Below are 18,498 nucleotides of genomic sequence, written 5' to 3'. Positions count from 1 at the left end.
TCCTTTACAATGGAAGTAACCAGGACTTAACAGGAAGTTACACAGGACTTAATGACTACAGACCCGTCGCTCTGATGTCTGTGGTCATGAAATCATTTGAGAGACTGGTGTTGGTCCACCTGAAGGACATCACTGGACCCTTTCTAGATCCCCTTCAATTTGCTTATCGAGCAAACAGGTCTGTGGATGATGCAGTCAACATGGGATTGCATCGTATCCTGCAACATCTGGACATACCAGGGATATATGTAAGGATCCTTTTTGTGGACTTCAGTTTGGCTTTCAACACCATCATCCCAGCTATATCCAGAATAAATTACACCAACTCTCTGTTCCCATGTCTATCTGTCAGTGGATTACCAGCTTTCTGACGGACAGGCAGCAGCTTGCGAGACAGGGGAAACTCACTTCCAGCACCTGTACAATCAGCACTGGTGCCCCCCAGGGATGTGTGCTCTCCCCACTACTCTTCTCCCTCTACACCAATGACTGCATCGCCAAGGACCCCTCTGTCAAGCTCCTGAAGTTTGCAGACGACACCACTGTCATCGGCCTCATCCGAGATGATGATGAGTCTGCATACAGAAGGGAGGTTGAACAGCTGGCTGTCTGGTGGAGTCAAAACAACCTTGAGCTGAACACGCTCAAAACGGTGGAGATGATTGTGGACTTTAGGAGGAACACCCCAACACTGACCCCCCTCACCATTCTAAACAGCACTGTGGCAGCATTGGAGTCATTCAGGTTCCTGGGCACTACCATCTCACAGGACCTAAAGTGGGAGACCAACATTGACTCCATTGTGAAAAAGGCCCAGCAGAGGTTGAGGAAGTTCAACCTGCCACAGGTGCTGCTGATACAGTTCTACTCAGTAGTCATTGAGTCTGTCCTCTGCACTTCAGTAACTGTCTGGTTTGGTGCAGCTACGAAATCGGATATCAGAAGACTACAAATGACAGTTCAGACTGCTGAAAGCATTATTGGTTGCCCCCTGCCCCCTCTTCAAGAACTACACACTTCCAGAGTGAGGAAAAAGGCTGGAAAAATCACTCTGGACCCCACTCACCCTGCCCACTACCTTTTTGAACTGTTGCCTTCTGGCCGACGCTTCAGAGCTCTGAGCACCAGAACCGTCAGGCACAGGAACAGATTTTTCCCTCAGGCTATCTATCTCATGAACAGTTAAACTGACCCATTGAACAATAATTATGTGAAATACACAGCTTAGTCTATTTATATTTATCCAACACATCCAACCTCTTCTGCCATTACATTCCCTTGCTTCTGTATATAACAGATTGTATTTGTATATTGTAGATACATATATATATATATATATATATACAGGGTTGGGAGGGTTACTTTTGAAATGTATTCCACTACAGATTACAGAATACATGCTGTAAAATGTAATTTGTAATGTATTCCGTTAGATTACTCAAGGACAGTAACGTATTCTAAATACTTTGGATTACTTCTTCAGCACTAGTAGATTTTTTCACTTGTTTTGACTAGTAAAACTCTGCCAGTACAGTAAGACAAAATACACGTTAATAATACATTCTCTGAAAAACCTAAATATCTTATGCAGTGTTGTTTCTAAAACAAGATAAATCTAATTGATCTTGTTTTAAGGATTTTTAGATATTTTTACAGGAAAACAATATAAAAAATATTATCAAGAATACGATTTTTGCCCTAATATCAAAGGTCTTACTAAAAAAAAAGAAATTATGATCCAACGTGTACTTTCTTGATAAATAAATATGATCGTGCCTGGTAACGTGCATGTAAAATGACTAGAAATAGCATTTTAGCTTAGCGTAAAGATGACTATTTAGACAAGGTTTATTTCTATTTCTTCTGCTCCAAACTTACTTCAAACTTACTTCTCTGTCTGCTCGTATGAATGTAACACATCATAAGAAAGTGTTTCACCGCTGTTCAAATGCTCTTTGGATCTCATCATTTATATGTATAAATGTTTTCCATCTGAAAGGACTAAATATTAAATGAAACAAATGACAATAAAATGCAAAGTAATCTCTTCAGTAATCAAAATACTTTTTGAATGTAACTGTATTCTAATTACCAATTATTTAAATTGTAACTGTAATGGAATACAGTTACTTATATTTTGTATTTTAAATACGTAATCACGTTACATGTATTTCGTTACTCCCCAACCCTGTTTGTGTGTGTGTGTGTGTATGTATATATGTATATATATATATATATATATATATATATATATATATATATATATATATATATATATATATATATTGTCCTATTGTGTATTTCTATATATACTTTATTTTCAATTCTGTCTTGTTGCTCTATTGTTTGTGCACTGGAAGCCCCTGTCACCAAGCAAATTCCTTGTGTGTGTAAGCATACTTGGCAATAAAGCTCATTCTGATTCTTCTAAATGGGGCCAGTTCATAAACGTTAAATTACTGGCTGTGTCTCGTTTGGAAGGCTGCGTGCTAGGAAGGACGCATCCTTTGAAGGCTGCAGTATACCGAGTGTCCTCCTTTAAACAAGTCTCATTTAAACGAGACGGCGAACCGACAAACGAAACAGAACGTAAAATGGTTGCTATGACAGCACGCCACTCTTTAACGAGCGCTTTGAGTGAGAAGGGAACAAAGTCCCTCTGGAAGGGAATGTATGAGGTACATTTTAGGAGAGTTATAATGATGTAAAGAGAAAAGAAAATAGATTTTACAGGTGTAGTTTTAGTCTAATACTTTATTTTAATTATATATTAATACATATTATATACTCTGCACACATCTACTGAGGTACTTCAACTTGGGAATTAACATTCCTTGCGTTTGAACATCATATTTACGGACATTTTTTTTTTTTATGAACTGAAGTTTTGAATTGAATTGATGAGTTGAAGCAAAGAATTGTGGGTTGTGAGTGCCCACGAAGGATACACCTCATGCATCCTCCGAATTCCTGTGAAAGAAGTTCACATTCGAAGGTTGCATTCGAAGTGTCCTACTCGCGTCTCTGAAAGGAGACAGCCTCGATGACATATGCAGCCGACAAATGGGACCTCAGGAGGACGCATCCTTCCAAACGAGACACAGCCACTGTTTCAAAATTATGGCCTGAAGATTTAAACATTATGTGTTAAAGGTGCACTCAGTAACTTTTGTCTTTGTGTCATTTACACTGACACCTAGCGGCTTGGATGCAGCATCATTTAAAAAACAATAAGCTTCGCTTAGTACATAAAACAACTTCCGCTGCAGTCTGTTTCAATGGCAGTACCCACAGTGTGGAATTATTATGGACTATTTTATGTATAATTAATCTCAAATACTTAATCTAAACAGATCTACCTCACTCAGTGATGACAAAGTAAAGAAAAACGGTGTCATGTTGTTTTATTATTTTAAACAGGATGTATGTGAGCAGGGAACACTTCACAGAGTATACGTACTTGTTTTATTAGATGAATGCATGAATATATACAAACAAGAGTACATTTACACATTAAAGAGCAGTAGAACAAGACAGGGGTACACAGTAAGTCACAAATAAAAATAACTATATTCTGAGTAAAGATTAAACAGAGTATTTGCGATGATAATGATCACATTGCTTTCATGTACTTAAAAAATGTCATATAAAAAAAACCTTTCTGAGTCTGATTACAGGAAATAACTGGTTTAATCGTTGTAAACGTGGAGTTATATCCTTGTGGTTTGAGTACGATGATTGAAGCATCCACTCGCGAGTCGCGACCGAATGCAATGTAAATAAAACATAATGATGAAAATGTCCCAGTGTTTACAACTGTATTATATTTACAATAGTGAAAACAATGACATTAATACACTTAAACGCTGTCTCTTCAGACTTGAGTTGAGCACAATAATCCTCTGGGAGTGAGCTGAACAGCGAGCGCAGCTCCTCATGAACTGGAAAAACTCGCTCAGATACTATTACATATTAAAGTGGTAGATAACACATATGGTGAAGTGCTGTGTCAATACAAAGAAACAATTAAATGTCTGATGTTTACTGCCAAGTGCATCCAAGTTGGCAACATCTATTTAGAAAAACTGTAATCGTCCACAGACAGATCGACGGGCGGATGTTTGGTTACGCTACTATTCGGAGCCGGATGTGACGACACTCAGACTGTGAGAAAGGCCTATAGTTTTCAGTTTCAAATGCCATTGTAGAAATTTAGTCTTCACAGTCAGCCAGGGTTACTTTAATCAGTGAGTGAAAGTGGCAAATTACAGGGCGGTTACTGAGATTAAGTGAGTAGTATTCGGCTGGTCATGTGATTCTAACATGGCAGCCCCCATGTGTGGACCCTCTCCGTGTAGAATAAAACAGCATTTATCTTCATTTTAATGTGAGTGGTCATGATTTCCTCTATATATTGCAAAATTACAATTAATTTCTATAGGAGTTCAACTTTTTTAATGAGGAAAAAATTTCTGAATGCACCTTTAATATGATTTTAGTGTGATAAAATGAGGGATTTGCCAGCATCACAGCATTTACCAGATTACAGAGTGTACTGGCGTTACATCGTAAAACAACAAATAATATTGGATTTCATTTGCACGGATAAGGTTACAAAGTGATTTCATCACACTAAAATCATGTTAACATGTATAATGTTTACATCTTGTGGCAATACTTTTTAAATAGAATGTATTTACGTTTTTGGACTGACCCCATTGCACGTGCCTTACTGTAACTGCGATTTATGCATTTTTTTTGTTGTTTTTTTTTTAATAAAAGAGGGACGAGTCTTAATTATTGTTGTGGTAATATCACGATTATGACACAAATGTTTCAGTTTCGTTTGTTCACTCCAGCCATATAGGCGCAGGTTTTTTATAAAGGCGCAGACTCCATTCAAATACATCAAAGACCGCGATATAAACAAAGCGAAGATGGGAAAGTTGCCTGCTGTTGTTGAATGTTCCCTCAGAGTTTGATTTATTGCGAAAGATCAGGTTTTACATTTGAAAAGCTCAAAGGGTAGACAGGTTCGTGTGGTCCGAGAGCACTATGTGAGGGAACGGGTGCCATATGGGAGCTCCCTCTGTCCAGCGGGCTGTCAAAAAGTCAACAAGCACAATTTGGTACTACACTGAAAATGGTCGAAAATGCTACTGACTGGGTATTGATGTTTTAACATGTGGAGGAAATTAAATACGTTTGTCTGGTGGCATGGGTTTATCCTGAGATGAATTTACTAATGTTTGTAGAGTTCTGATATTAAAGTGATAGTTCACACACACAAAAAAGTAAATTCTCTCATCATTTACTCACCCTTCATGACATCCCAGATTTGTATGACTTTCTTTCTTCTGCTGAACACAAATGAAGATTTTTAGAAGAATATCTCAGCTGTGTAGGTCCATACAATGCAAGTGAAAGGTGCATTGTATGGACCTACAATGCCAGAACTTTGAAGGTCCAAAAAGCAAATACAGGCAGCATAAAAGTAATCCATACATCTCTAGTGGTTTTCATTTCAGTAAGGTGACCCTTTATGTTTCAGTAGATGGAAAGCTGTTGTCCAGAGATGTGACCCACTATGTGGTTCCAGACGTGGGAGTTGTTCAGGATCTCCCGGAGATTCTGGAGTTCAGGGAGCTGCAGGGAGTCGTGTTCATCCAGACAGCCTACCAAACTGTTCAGCACACCCCTGGACGCAGGTCAACCCCTCAAACATCACACATGACATCAAAACTGTGCATGTTTATTAACCAGTTCTTTTAAGTGAATAAGCGTATAGAAAATTGGAAGGATTACTGTAAGGTCGCTTTAAGAGTTTCATTGTTTTAAGAGGGTAGCTATCTTTGTGCAGGCACTATAAAAGACTGCATGCTCTACTGAAGGACCCACGCCATGATTGTGTGCTGTTTACTAATGAATTTCAGCAGGACTCCTACTGCCCCAGAGACCAGGGCGAGTCTCAGGACAAATGGCATACAAGGTGAGAACTTAAGAGGTTTCAGTGTTTTGTTTTATCACAATACATACAACAGAGGCTACTTAATTTTCAATCAATCTATCAAGTTGAATGACATGCATTTTATCTTCAACTTGCAAGAAATTTTAGGAGTGTGTAGTATGTCCCATCAATTTTTAATGCAAATAAAGCAAATTAAACCTGTGTGACAGTGTCTCACAAAGTGAACTTATGGTCATGATAGATATTTTAGAGGATCAGATGACAGATTCGAGCTGCAGACTTACTTAAGAAAAAAATAAACTTTATGTGAAAATTACTTTCTTGACTTTGTTCCAGATGTGTGTCCCATGCAGCAGTTTTGTATTTTAACCATCTCGCTGGACTTATGCCGGTGGTAATGCTTACAGAATATTGTGATGCTATTTCAGAATATAATGCCTTAAACAGTGGAGTGTATGTCATCTCAATTCAGGTATGCTCTTATTTTATTTGTTCTGAAATCAGTAGTGTTTGACTTGTGAAAATTGAGAAAAGCTTGGTTTAGATTGAATTAACCTTTTTACATTTCATGAAAAATAATCAAAATTGAGACTAATGTAACAGTTCATTAATAACACATGTGAATTCACTTGTAGGAGTACCTGAAAAGTTTCTGGCCAGACCTGAAGGCTGCCCAAGATCTGTACAAATCCATTGCTCAGACCCTGCAAGAGCGAGAGAGTGAGGAAGTGGAGAAAGTGTATGCTGAACACCTGCCTGATGTGGTGCTGGAGGCTGGTATTACATTTGTGTAAACAAAGGTGTGCAAGAAAAATCTACAAATGCACCACAGGGGGAAGTTGTCAACAGAATGTAAATGTTAAATAAATTAAAATCTAATAAACCCAGATGTTCAGAAATAATAGAATAAAATAAGAAAACTGCAAAATACGTCTTAGCCAGTGTAGGTATTCATTTGATCTAAACCAAATATATCTAGAAAGTTATCTAGAAATCAATATCTATAAATTATCAGGTTTATCTAGAAAGTACTCATTGTATAACAAACAATTTGTGTGTATATTCATAAACCCCTGCAAATAGAGACGCACCCTCTAGCGGTTCACGCTGAGTAGCGCAGCAAAATGAAATAATTTATCATTACAATTCAACTCGCAAAGTTTGTCAAAATGATCTCTTGCCATATGTTGGCTATTGATGCAGTACACTTGAAACACGTCACAGAACAAAGCAATAATTAGTGATCTATCTGAATCATCATGGCAAAATGAACGGCAGATGTTTGATTCTCCCATATGTAGCCTCTCCATGATTTGAAATGAAGCGCATGTCACGGTCCTGTCACCTTGTCAGGTTGGGTTCTGTCTGACGGGACCGTGGCATTATCGTCCCCATCAGACAGAACCCAACCTGACAAGGTGACAGGACCATGGCATTATTGTCCCCTGTCTGTCTCGTGTTTTGTGTACATTCTTTGTGTGAGCGCACGGGTCCAGTTGTTAGTGACCGCCATGCACTATCCAGTGATGTCATGGTCTTGTCAACTTGTCAGGTTGGGTTTTGTCTGACGAGGACCGTGGCATCATCGTTCCCTGTTTGTTTTGTTCCAAGCGTGTTGACGTTTTTGCCCTCATGATTTTCAGGTGCCGTTGGCACGCGGAATCAGCGTTTTCATGGGAACCCTGACTGTTTCCACGGGAACGCTGATCATGCCAACTTTCAGCTGTGAGCGGCACCTGAATCTTATCTGTTCATGGCTATATTAATCCCCTCGTATGTCATATCCTTTGCTGGATTGTTAAATGTAGTTTAATGTTGAGTGTAGATTGCTGTAGTTTGTAATGTGTTTACATTATAGATAGCTGTTTGATGTTGAGTACTAACCTCACTCTCTTTAACTAGTTGGCCCTGTCTCGTGTATCTGTTGGTTGCCTGCATGTCGGGTGTGTAGTTGCCTTCCAGTTCGCTGCGTGTCAGCTGGGCTTCCATGCAGGATACCTCGTCTCTGCCCGCGTGTTGGGGGTGTGGTTGCCTTCCAGTTTGGTGCGTGTCAGCTAAGCTTCAATGGACGATTGCACGATTCTATTCCTGACTTCCACAACATACAGAGACTGTTGTAAATAAATCCTTTGAACTGTTCCTCTGCTATTGGGTCTGTTTGTCTCGCTATCGTTTGTTACAGCGCAATAACTGTAACGTAACTAACACTTTTTTATGGGTAAAAAGAAAAGAAAGGAGACCATTCATCAACATGCGCACACCAAGGCCAGTTATGGTCATAAGCCGGTGTATACCTGCATGATGGACAAAGCTGAGCTACAGTCACACTGTGTACAATCGTACTGGGAATATTATCATTGTCTTTTATATCAGTCTCCGTGTTGTTAACCTGTCACGTTCATTTGGAGTGTCACACACGTGCAGCTGATCAGATCGGGAGTGGCATTAAGACAAGCATGATGAATTATTTTTCTCTTCCTTATTCAGCCTTTGGTGGATTTACAACGTATCTAACTATAGCGTTTGAAATATTTTTAGCAAAATCTCAATTTCTCGATTTAAAAAAAAATTAAAAAATCGTGCCAAAACGCAAATTTGATTTAATCGGAAAAACAGCCCAGTCCTATTCCAATCCACTCTCTTCCTTTTTAAGGGCAATCTCAGTGTGAATAAACATCGAGCACAGCATGAAGCTTTTTCCGTTATGAGGGCTCTACCAGCAAGAATCAGGTTGTACCCAACATACTGTACTTAAATCAGTCTATTTTACTGATTACTGATGCTGTGATTGATACTGATGATGTTCAATGGCTTTTTACCTAGCCTAAACTTGTGTTTGTGTGTGTGTATGTGTGTGTGTGTGTGTGTGTGTGTGTGTGTGTGTGTGTGTGTGCGTGATCTTTTGTGTTTAGATCTAAACCGCTATGTGCTGATTAATGGAATGAAGCACCGTAACCACGCGGTCCATGGAGATGTGATCATCATAGAACTGATGTCACGTAATGAGTGAAGGGCCAGACCATGGCACTAACAGAGGGTCAGGGGGAGGAGCAGTCACAGGAGGACACGCAGAGCCAGCCCATGCCCACAGGTAACCATCATTAGAACTTTATATAGTTATAATAATTGGTCTGAGCAGAACTTGGCAATTCACAATGATAGATTGACTTATACACATGTATGGACAGCTAAACAGTACATGTTTTCACTCTTTTTTCCTATAGGCAGGGTGGTGGGTGTTCTGCAGAGGAACTGGAGAGACTACGTAGTGAGCTTTCCTCCTCTTGAGGAAGTGCAGTCTGAGAGCCGAAATTCACAGAAGATTCTGGTTGTTCCCTGGGACTACCGCATCCCGGAATTCCACATCAGCACACAGCAGGCTGAGGCACAGCAGGTCGAAAAATAATTTAGCATTTGAAATCCCATTATGCTATCCAGTAAAGGCTTGTTTATTTTATAACCTAAATGTTTTGTAATCTCAAAATTTGTGTTGACTAAATGTAGTCTCCTTTTAAATGGCATACCTCTCTGTATAATTCCACAGGCTTATTGTGGGTCTGTATTCGTGGGAGAGTACTTCAGTCTACCCAAATGGTCACTGTGTGAGAGTCCTGGGAAAGGTAGTAGAGCTGGAGACTGAAACTCAGGCTATCCTGGTGGAGAACTGCATCTGTGTACCACCATTTTCTGAAGCACAGGTGAGAGTTGAGGAACAAGTATATTGACTCTCATAGTGTGAAATCTGAGATGAGAAGCTGAAGTAACTTCAAATGTCAGTCTTTGTATTATGTTTTTTCCAGTAATGCTTTACAATAAGGTTCTGTTTGTTAACATTAGTAAATGCATTAGGTATCAGGAACTAAGAATTAACAATATCATTCACCAACATTTATTAATCTTGGTTAATGTTAACCCTTTTCTCTGAAGATTTCCTGTTTCAGTGGCATGCTTAAATAATACTAAACAAAAAACAAAGAGGGTCAATTGTTTCATATCATTTTAAAGAAAACTTTTCAAATTTTCTCTCAGCCAAAGAAACTGCTGAAAAATCACAAACACTGAAGCCAAAAATTAACTTTTTTTTTTCTTATTTTTCTGATTTGACATTACATACAGTGCATTCATAAACTATTCAGACCCCTTCATTTTTTTCACATTTTGTTGTGTTGCAGCCTTATGCTAAAATGTTTTTAAAAAAAAAATTCACATCAATATGCACTCCATACCCCATAATGACAAAGCAAAAACCAGATTTTTGAAAACTTTGCAAATGTATTAAAAAGAAAAAACTGAAATATCACATTGACATAAGTATTCAGACCCTTAACTCAGTACTTAATTGAAGCACCTTTGGCAGCGGTTACAGCCTCAAGTCTTTTTGGGTAAGATGCGACAAGCTTTGCACACCTGGATTTGGGGATTTTCTGCCATTCTTCTCTGCAGATCCTGTCAAGCTCTGTCAGGTTGGATGGGGACCGTAGGTGGACAGCCATTTTCAGGTCTCTCCAGAGATGTTCAATTGGGTTCAAGTCTGGGCTCTGGCTGGGCCACTCAAGGACATTCACAGAGTTGTCCCGGAGCCACTCTTGTGTTGTCTTGGCTGTGTGCTTAGGGTCATTGTCCTGTTGGAAGGTGAACCTTCGGTCCAGTCTGAGGTCCTGAGCGCTCTGGACCAGGTTTTCATTAAGGATATCTCTGTGTTCTGCTGCATTCAGATTTCCTTCAACCCTGACCAGTCCCCCAGTCCCTGCCACTGAAAAACACCCCCACAGCATGATGCTACCACCACTGTGCTTCACCATTGGGATGGTATTGTGCAGGTGATGAGCAGTGCCTGGTTTCCGACAGACATAATGCTAGGAATTGAGGCCGAACAGTTCAATCTTCATTTCATCAGACCAGAGAATCTTGCTTCTCACAGTCTGAGAGTCCTTTAGATGCTTTTTTGCAAATTCCAAGAGGGCTTTCATGTGTCTTGCACTGAGGAGAGGTTTTCTTTCAGCAGTTACAGAAATCCTCAAACCAGCCCGTCTGGCACCAGCAATCATCCATGCGATTTTCTAATCAGCCAATTGTGTGGCAACAGGGCAGTGCATAAAATCATGCAGATATGGGTCAGGAGCTTCAGTTAATGTTCACATAAACCGTGGCGTGATTGTTGATGCCAGATGGGCTGGTTTGAGTATTTCTGTAACTGTTGATCTCCTGGGATTTTCACACACAACAGTCTCTAGAATTTACTCTGAATGGTGCCAAAAACAAAAAACATGCAGTGAGCGGCAGTTCTGTGGATGGAAATGCCTTGTTGATGAGAGAGGTCAACAGAGAATGGCAAGAAAATGTCTATGGTAACTCAGATAACTGCTCTGTACAATTGTGGTGAGAAGAATATCATCTCAGAATGCTATTCTGAGATGCGGGTTGGCGCAGTTTTGGCGACACTAGGGGGACCTACACAATATTAGGCAGGTGGTTTTAATGTTGTGGCTGATCGGTGTATATAGATTTGTTGCACATATATGAACTATATTTGTCTCTTCACTATCCAATGTGATGCATATTCTGTGTGTCTGATTTACAGATTAAATAAACATTGGGGGAAAAAAAGAACTGCTGGCATTTTGCAGGACTAGTGACACATTAAAAGAATGAAGTCTGTAAATATTTGTTTTCTCCATGTTTATTACTGTATTAAAATGATGCCAAAAAAACAACAAATGTTGACAGAGTATAACGACTCTCACGGTCCGTCAGACTTCAGCAAGCTTACAGTGGGAAACTCTTGAGGAAAAAACTAAACGATAAATGTCCTTCATCTTCCATCGTAGTACCGAGTTTTTGCCCACAAGTCACCATCCGATGCATCCTCGATTTCAAGGACACATCTGGGTAATTTCCTGCGTTCTCTGTACTTGCGTTCTTGAGGATTGGAATCAAACTTCGGCAGTGGATGATGACGTAGAACGAGTCCACGAGAAGGTAAGAGTGCAAAAGAATGCACATTAAGAAACAGCCATGTATTTGGCATCATCTCCTGGTGGTCATACTGTATGTAATTAGAGTGAACAATCCTTTCTGCCCATATTTGGATGACTTCCACCTCTGGTTGCTGCGATCTGAATCCTAATACGATTGGTTTAGCATTCCATGATGCTGGACAACGTACCACATCCTTCCCAATTAAGTCATTTGATCCAGGCAATCTAACTTGTTTTTAGCCAGATAGCACATTATGTGCTGTGTGCACATTTTGCTTCGTATGGATTATCTAATGATCTATGCATCTGAGTACTTTCTGTGTGTGCTTGTTTGAAAGATAATCATCAATTCTAAGTAATGGTATGTAATATTTTATGTTCCGTTTATTTTTTGTGAAGTTATAAGCAAAAACGCAGCATATAAGCAATACCTGTTTACATGTAACGTGTGTCAAAGATATATACTTGGCTATTATTCGTTATATTTTTGTCTGTGAGTAAAATAAATAGGCTAGTCGGATTCTATTCTTTGAGAGCTTTCCAACGACGTATGACACATGGCTATTTGATCACTTCGAATTTTTTACCGATTACAATAATATGTACAGTGCAAAAGTTTTAATAAAATATTAATACAATTATAATGGCCCACCAACAGGCCAATCCGAGCTTAAATGGTTAATTTATAAGAATACAATTGTTTAGTGTTAATTCATGTTAGTTCATAATGCATTAACTTTTAATTTTAAAAATGTGTTCGTATTGTATATGTTGAATTTAACATTTACCAAGATTAAGAAATGCTGTATAAGTAATGTTCATTGTTAGTTCATGTTAACTAATGTTAACAAATACAAGCTTATTGTAAAGTGTTACCATTTTTTCTTACAAAATTAGTAAATATGCAATAAGAGCATACTGAAAGGTATTGGTTAGTTGTTCCATCTAAATGTTTCAATCTGTATCAGTAGAAGAACTCAGCAAAAAACTGTATTTACTGTATTAATATACTGTAATAAAATTTGTATTACCATAAACAGCAGCGTTTATGCTTGTATGTTTAGTTGCGAGAGATGGCCATTAACACAGAGGAGAACACATGGCAGATGGACAGCAGTGAGGTGTCCTCTCAGCGGGATCTGAGGGACACTCACCTGGTGTTTAGCATTGATCCTAAAGGCTGTGAGGATGTGGATGACACCTTATCTGTACGAACTCTGCCTGGGGGGATACGACTAGAGCTGGGTGTCCATATTGCCGATATCACTCACTTTGTCAGAGAGGTGTCTCTTATAGACTTGGAGGCACGCTCCAGGTACGCTGATTAATCAGTCAGCTTATAATGGTAGAATAGTGTTTAGAGAATTATTGTTAAATAGATCAAAGACATATTAATCTCAATTTACTGTATTGTTAGCCACACTTTCAAATGGCAAAAATTATATACCATATATTATCAAATCTTTATAGTTAGTGTGTGTATGTAGATGTTTATAATAGCACCTAAAAAGATTATTGTCATATCTGGTCTCCAGATATTAAAACGTTACTATATAACCCCTCATTTATCAACCCAGGGCAACCACATACTACTTGGCTGACCGCAGATATGACATGCTGCCAGCAGTGCTGAGTGCTGACCTGTGCTCTCTCCTTGGAGGAGTGAGTAACACACAAACATTTACCTGTTTGTATAAATTGCTTTAGGTTCTAGGGGCATATTAAGTGTAATATCTCTTTGTTCCAGATATGCCATGAGTGTGCTGTGGGAGCTGGATGCTGAGTCTCTGGATGTGTGTAAGATTTGGTACAGCCGCACTCTTATCCGCTCATCTTATCAACTTCACTATGAGCTGGCTCAGAGCCTGCTGAATGGGGAAGAGGTTGAGGTGCTTGAGCTAGCACAGCTGGAGGGCTCTCAGCGGGACCTGAAATTGGCCCAGCTCATGCAGGCCCTGGAGACCCTGGCCAGGCACCTCTGAGCACAGAGGGATAAGGGTGATGCTCTGGAGTTAGAAGGGGTGGAGGTGAGGGCTCAACTGGATGAGGAGAAGAACATCACAGCCCTGGTGCCCAAACAGCCTCCGGAGGTTCATGAGACTGTGGCAGAGTGAATGATCTATGCCAACCACTGGGTAGCATGCAAGATACAGGAGAGCTTTCCACATCAAGCACTTCTGTGTCACCACCTGCCTCTGAAACAGGAGTTTTTTAATCATTGATACAAGGTAAAATGCATAAGTATTTCAAAGTAGGGGTGCACCAGTGTAGAACAAAAACAATAATTAGGTATGGCTAATAAACCTTGTAGATCTCTACTCAGATGGTTACAGATAGATTGTGCATCATTTCAATACACTGTATATACAGTACTGTGCAAAAGTTTTAGGCACTTGTGAAAAATGTTGCATAGTGAAGATTTCTTCAAAAATAACGCCATAAATAGTTTTCATTTATCAATTAATGTCATACAAAGTCCAGACAACCTAAAAAATTCCAAATTAATATTAAGTGTACCACCTTTGCCTTCAAAACAGCACCAGTTCTCCTAGGTACATCTGGACAGTTTTTCTTGGTTGTTGGCAGATAGGATGTTCCAAGCTTCTTGGAGAATTTGCCACAGTTTTTTTTTTTTTTATCTATTTAGGCCCTCTCAGTTGCTTCTGTCTCTTCATGTAATCCCAGACTGACTCGATGTTCAGTAGGGGGCTCTGTGGGGGCCATGCCATCTTTTGCAGGGCTCCCTGTTCTTCTATTCTAATCTATTTTATTTGCAAAAGGAATGTTTGAAAGTCTAAAATGTATATTTCCTATTGACACACTAAAGCAAGTTATAAATGACCATCTTAAGACATGTATTTAAGCCTAAATCTTAAGATGTTTACACAGCACTGTATACACACTGTACATTGTATTCACACACATTTCTTGCATGTCTCGTTTTGTTTAAACTAGGTCAAACAGGGCTCTGGCTGATTCTCTGGAACATGCCGTAGATCCTCATGACCCCCTGGTGAACAGGTTGTTCAGAATGATGGCCACTCAGGCCATGTCTAATGCCCTTTACTTCTCTACAGGAGCCTGTGCAGAGGAGCAGTACTATCACTATGGTAAATGCCTTTGATTCTCTCATTATTACAGATAATTAGTGATTACACATGACAGGAGTTCATTATTAAACAGCAGAAGTCGTTCTAATCATAAAAAATTTCAAATGGTTCTCATCTAATTTAAAGTGCTTTTAGAAGTCATTATGTCTGATGAACTCAATTCTTAAGCAAATAAACCTCCTAGTTTATAGATTGAATACTCTTCATGTCATATTCAGGTCTTGCTCTGGATCGATACACTCACTTTACCTCTCTAATCAGACGCTATGCTGATGTAATAGTTCACCGGCTTCTTATGGCTGCCATTCAACTGGAGAAGGAAGAGTCACTAAGCAAGGCCTTGGCTAGTAACAAAAAACTTGAGGAGTTGGCGGCAATGAGCTTACTTTATGTGCCAATATTTTGAAGCAATATAGCGGTAAAATAGTAATGTCCGTCTGGGAAATTGTCCCAACACTTGCAGAGCTCTTTTTTTTTGACAGGGCAGCACAGCATACACAGCAGTTCACAGAGCTCTTCCAGTGCCTCTGTTTCCGAGACAAATACCCACACAAAGATGAATTGTGTGGCAGACAGTGTGATCTATGCTGTCAGAGCTAATGGCTTTCTCGTCTTCGTACCGCTGTTAAAAACCTGCCTATGGAATCAAATTTTTGTGTTAGGTGTAATACTTGGGTTTGGAGTATTTCTATATGATGGATATAATACAAAGGGTTGAAAGAGAAAACATTGTTTAAACTGGGCGTGAAGTTTGATGTCAAGCTGCTGTAACACTTGTATAACCTATTTACACAGGCATGATTTGAAAGGAGCAGTGTACCTCAAGGATCGGGAGGGTAAGGTGGTTAGTGTCAGTGAAGATGGAAGGTGCGAGTGGCAGGCTGGGGTGTTGCAGAGATACCCTGATAGGATCAGCACCTGCACCAGCACTGGAACTCACACCTTTTACCTCTATGACCATGTCATAGTAAGTACAATTCCAACAGCAAAAATAATGTGACAGAAGAGGTTCTGTGTGCAAGTCATTGTGGTACATCTGTTTATTTCCATTTGTCAATCTCCCATGTCATGTTTTTCTTCCTCATCAGGTCCGTATCTCTGTAGAACCCTCCCGTTGCCATGTCGACAGCTTGTTTCTGGAACTTATCAGCAACAAGCCCCATTGCACTGTGCAACCCGAGTCACAGGAGGTCAGTCTGAGCTGGTTCAGGAAGTAGTGCGCTGGGCAAAGGAGGCCTCACTCCAGGTGGAGGAAGAGAAGGCAAGGAAGTCCAAACTGAGCAGGAAGGAGAGACAGTTCAGACAGAGCAAAATGTCAAACCTCTATGTACTTCTACAGGAAATCAGTGAGCTTGCCCTGCTGGATTTGTCTGCTTGCCACATCAGAAATACAGAGCACAGACTTGCACTACGTCATCTTAATTGTGTAGTGTCGTAGAATTCACATAATGCCTTCCACAGAAAGTTTTAGGAAGAGTATTAGATTGGCTATATTAAAGCCTGCCATGAAGTTAAGTAACTCCACTGAGAAGTGTTCAGATGGAGAAGTCCCTCTCTCAACAAACCTGATGGTCATTTACAAAAATCAGTCAGGTTCTCTGCCTATCCATTTCCTGTTAAGTCAGTGGATTTATAACTATGAAGACCTGCCTTTGGAAAGCAGCCCTTCCCTCGACATGATTTACCTGCCTGTTCATCTGACAGTATTACAGCATTAAGAAAGCTTTTAATTCCACCCTAACATAAATAGAAGTGAGAGAAAATGAGGCAAAACTACACTATATTGCCAAAAGTATTCGCTCACCCATCCAAATAATTGAATTCAGGTGTTCCAATCACTTCCATGGCCACAGGTGTATAAAATGAAGCACCTAGGCATGCAGACTGTTTCTACAAACATTTATGAAAGAATGGGCCGCTCTCAGGAGCTCAGTGAATTCCAGCGTGGTACTGTGATAGGATGCCACCTGTGCAACAAGTCCAGTCGTGAAATTTCCTCGCTACTAAATATTCCACAGTCAACTGTCAGTGGTATTATAACAAAGTGGAAGCAATTGGGAATGACAGCAACTCAGCCACGAAGTGGTAGGCCATGTAAAATGACAGAGCGGGGTCAGTGGATGCTGAGGCGCATAGTGCGCAGAGGTTGCCAACTTTCTGCAGAGTCAATCGCTACAGACCTCCAAAGTTCATGTGGCCTTCAGATTAGCTCAAGAACAGTGCGTAGAGAGCTTCATGGAATGGGTTTCCATGGCCGAGCAGCTGCATCCAAGCCATACATCACCAAGTGCAATGCAAAGCGTCGGATGCAGTGGTGTAAAGCACGCCGCCACTGGACTCTAGAGCAGTGGAGACGCATTCTCTGGAGTGACGAATCACGCTTCTCCATCTGGCAATCTGATGGACGAGTCTGGGTTTGGCGGTTGCCAGGAGAACGGTACTTGTCTGACTGCATTGTGCCAACTGTGAAGTTTGGTGGAGCTGGGATTATGGTGTGGGGTTGTTTTTCAGGAGCTGGGATTGGCCCCTTAGTTCCAGTGAAAGGAACTCTGAATGCTTCAGCATACCAAGAGATTTTGGACAATTCCATGCTCCCAAATTTGTGGGAACAGTTTGGGGATGGCCCCTTCCTGTTCCAACATGACTGCACACCAGTGCACAAAGCAAGGTCCATAAAGACATGGATGAGCGAGTTTGGTGTGGAAGAACTTGACTGGCCTGCACAGAGTCCTGACCTCAACCCGATAGAGCACCTTTGGGATGAATTAGAGCGAAGACTGCGAGCCAGGCCTTCTCGTCCAACATCAGTGTCTGACCTCACAAATGCGCTTCTGGAAGAATGGTCAAAAATTCCCATAAACACACTCCTAAACCTTGTGGAAAGCCTTCCCAGAAGAGTTGAAGCTGTTATAGCTGCAAAGGGTGGGCTGACGTCATATTAAACCCTATGGATTAAGAATGTCACTTAAGTTCATATGCGTCTAAAGGCAGATGGGCGAATATTTTTGGCAATATAGTGTATATTTAAAGCAAGCAGTGTGTAACCTATAACATATTTTTTGAAGTGGATTTATATATCTACTAGATGCTTGCATTATTTATGATAATGTTTCCATTTTTAACTGTTCAAATTTTGTCTTCTACACATTACAACAGATTATTTAACGATTAATCAGTGCCGTTAGTTGCCTTTTGGAACTATCAGTTATCTTCAAAAATCAATGGTGACAGATTTTTTTTTTTTTTATTAGTCTTCATCAGTAAATCTCATTTGATTAAATATATTTATATATACACAAAACTCTTCATCTGGCGAATATTTAGGCTATAAAAAGCTTAATTAACTTAATTAACTTTAACAAAGTTCCCAGAGAATTATGGTCTTGTTTGTAGTTAAATTACTGCGTTATGCACCAAATCTAGATTTTTCTGGTTATTTTGG

General features: G+C 39.9%; 1 pseudogene; it reads left to right on the top strand.

Moving 5' to 3' along the window:
* The first annotated feature begins 4,508 nt into the window (after positions 1-4,508).
* On the top strand, positions 4,509-16,505 carry LOC127449704 (DIS3-like exonuclease 1; annotated as a pseudogene).
* Positions 16,506-18,498: the final 1,993 nt, after the last annotated feature.

This window comes from Myxocyprinus asiaticus, chromosome 2, assembly GCF_019703515.2.
Source record: "Myxocyprinus asiaticus isolate MX2 ecotype Aquarium Trade chromosome 2, UBuf_Myxa_2, whole genome shotgun sequence".
Classification (NCBI taxonomy): domain Eukaryota; kingdom Metazoa; phylum Chordata; class Actinopteri; order Cypriniformes; family Catostomidae; genus Myxocyprinus; species Myxocyprinus asiaticus.
Note: the sequence above shows the minus strand (reverse complement) of the source record. Positions and strands in the feature narration are given on the sequence as shown.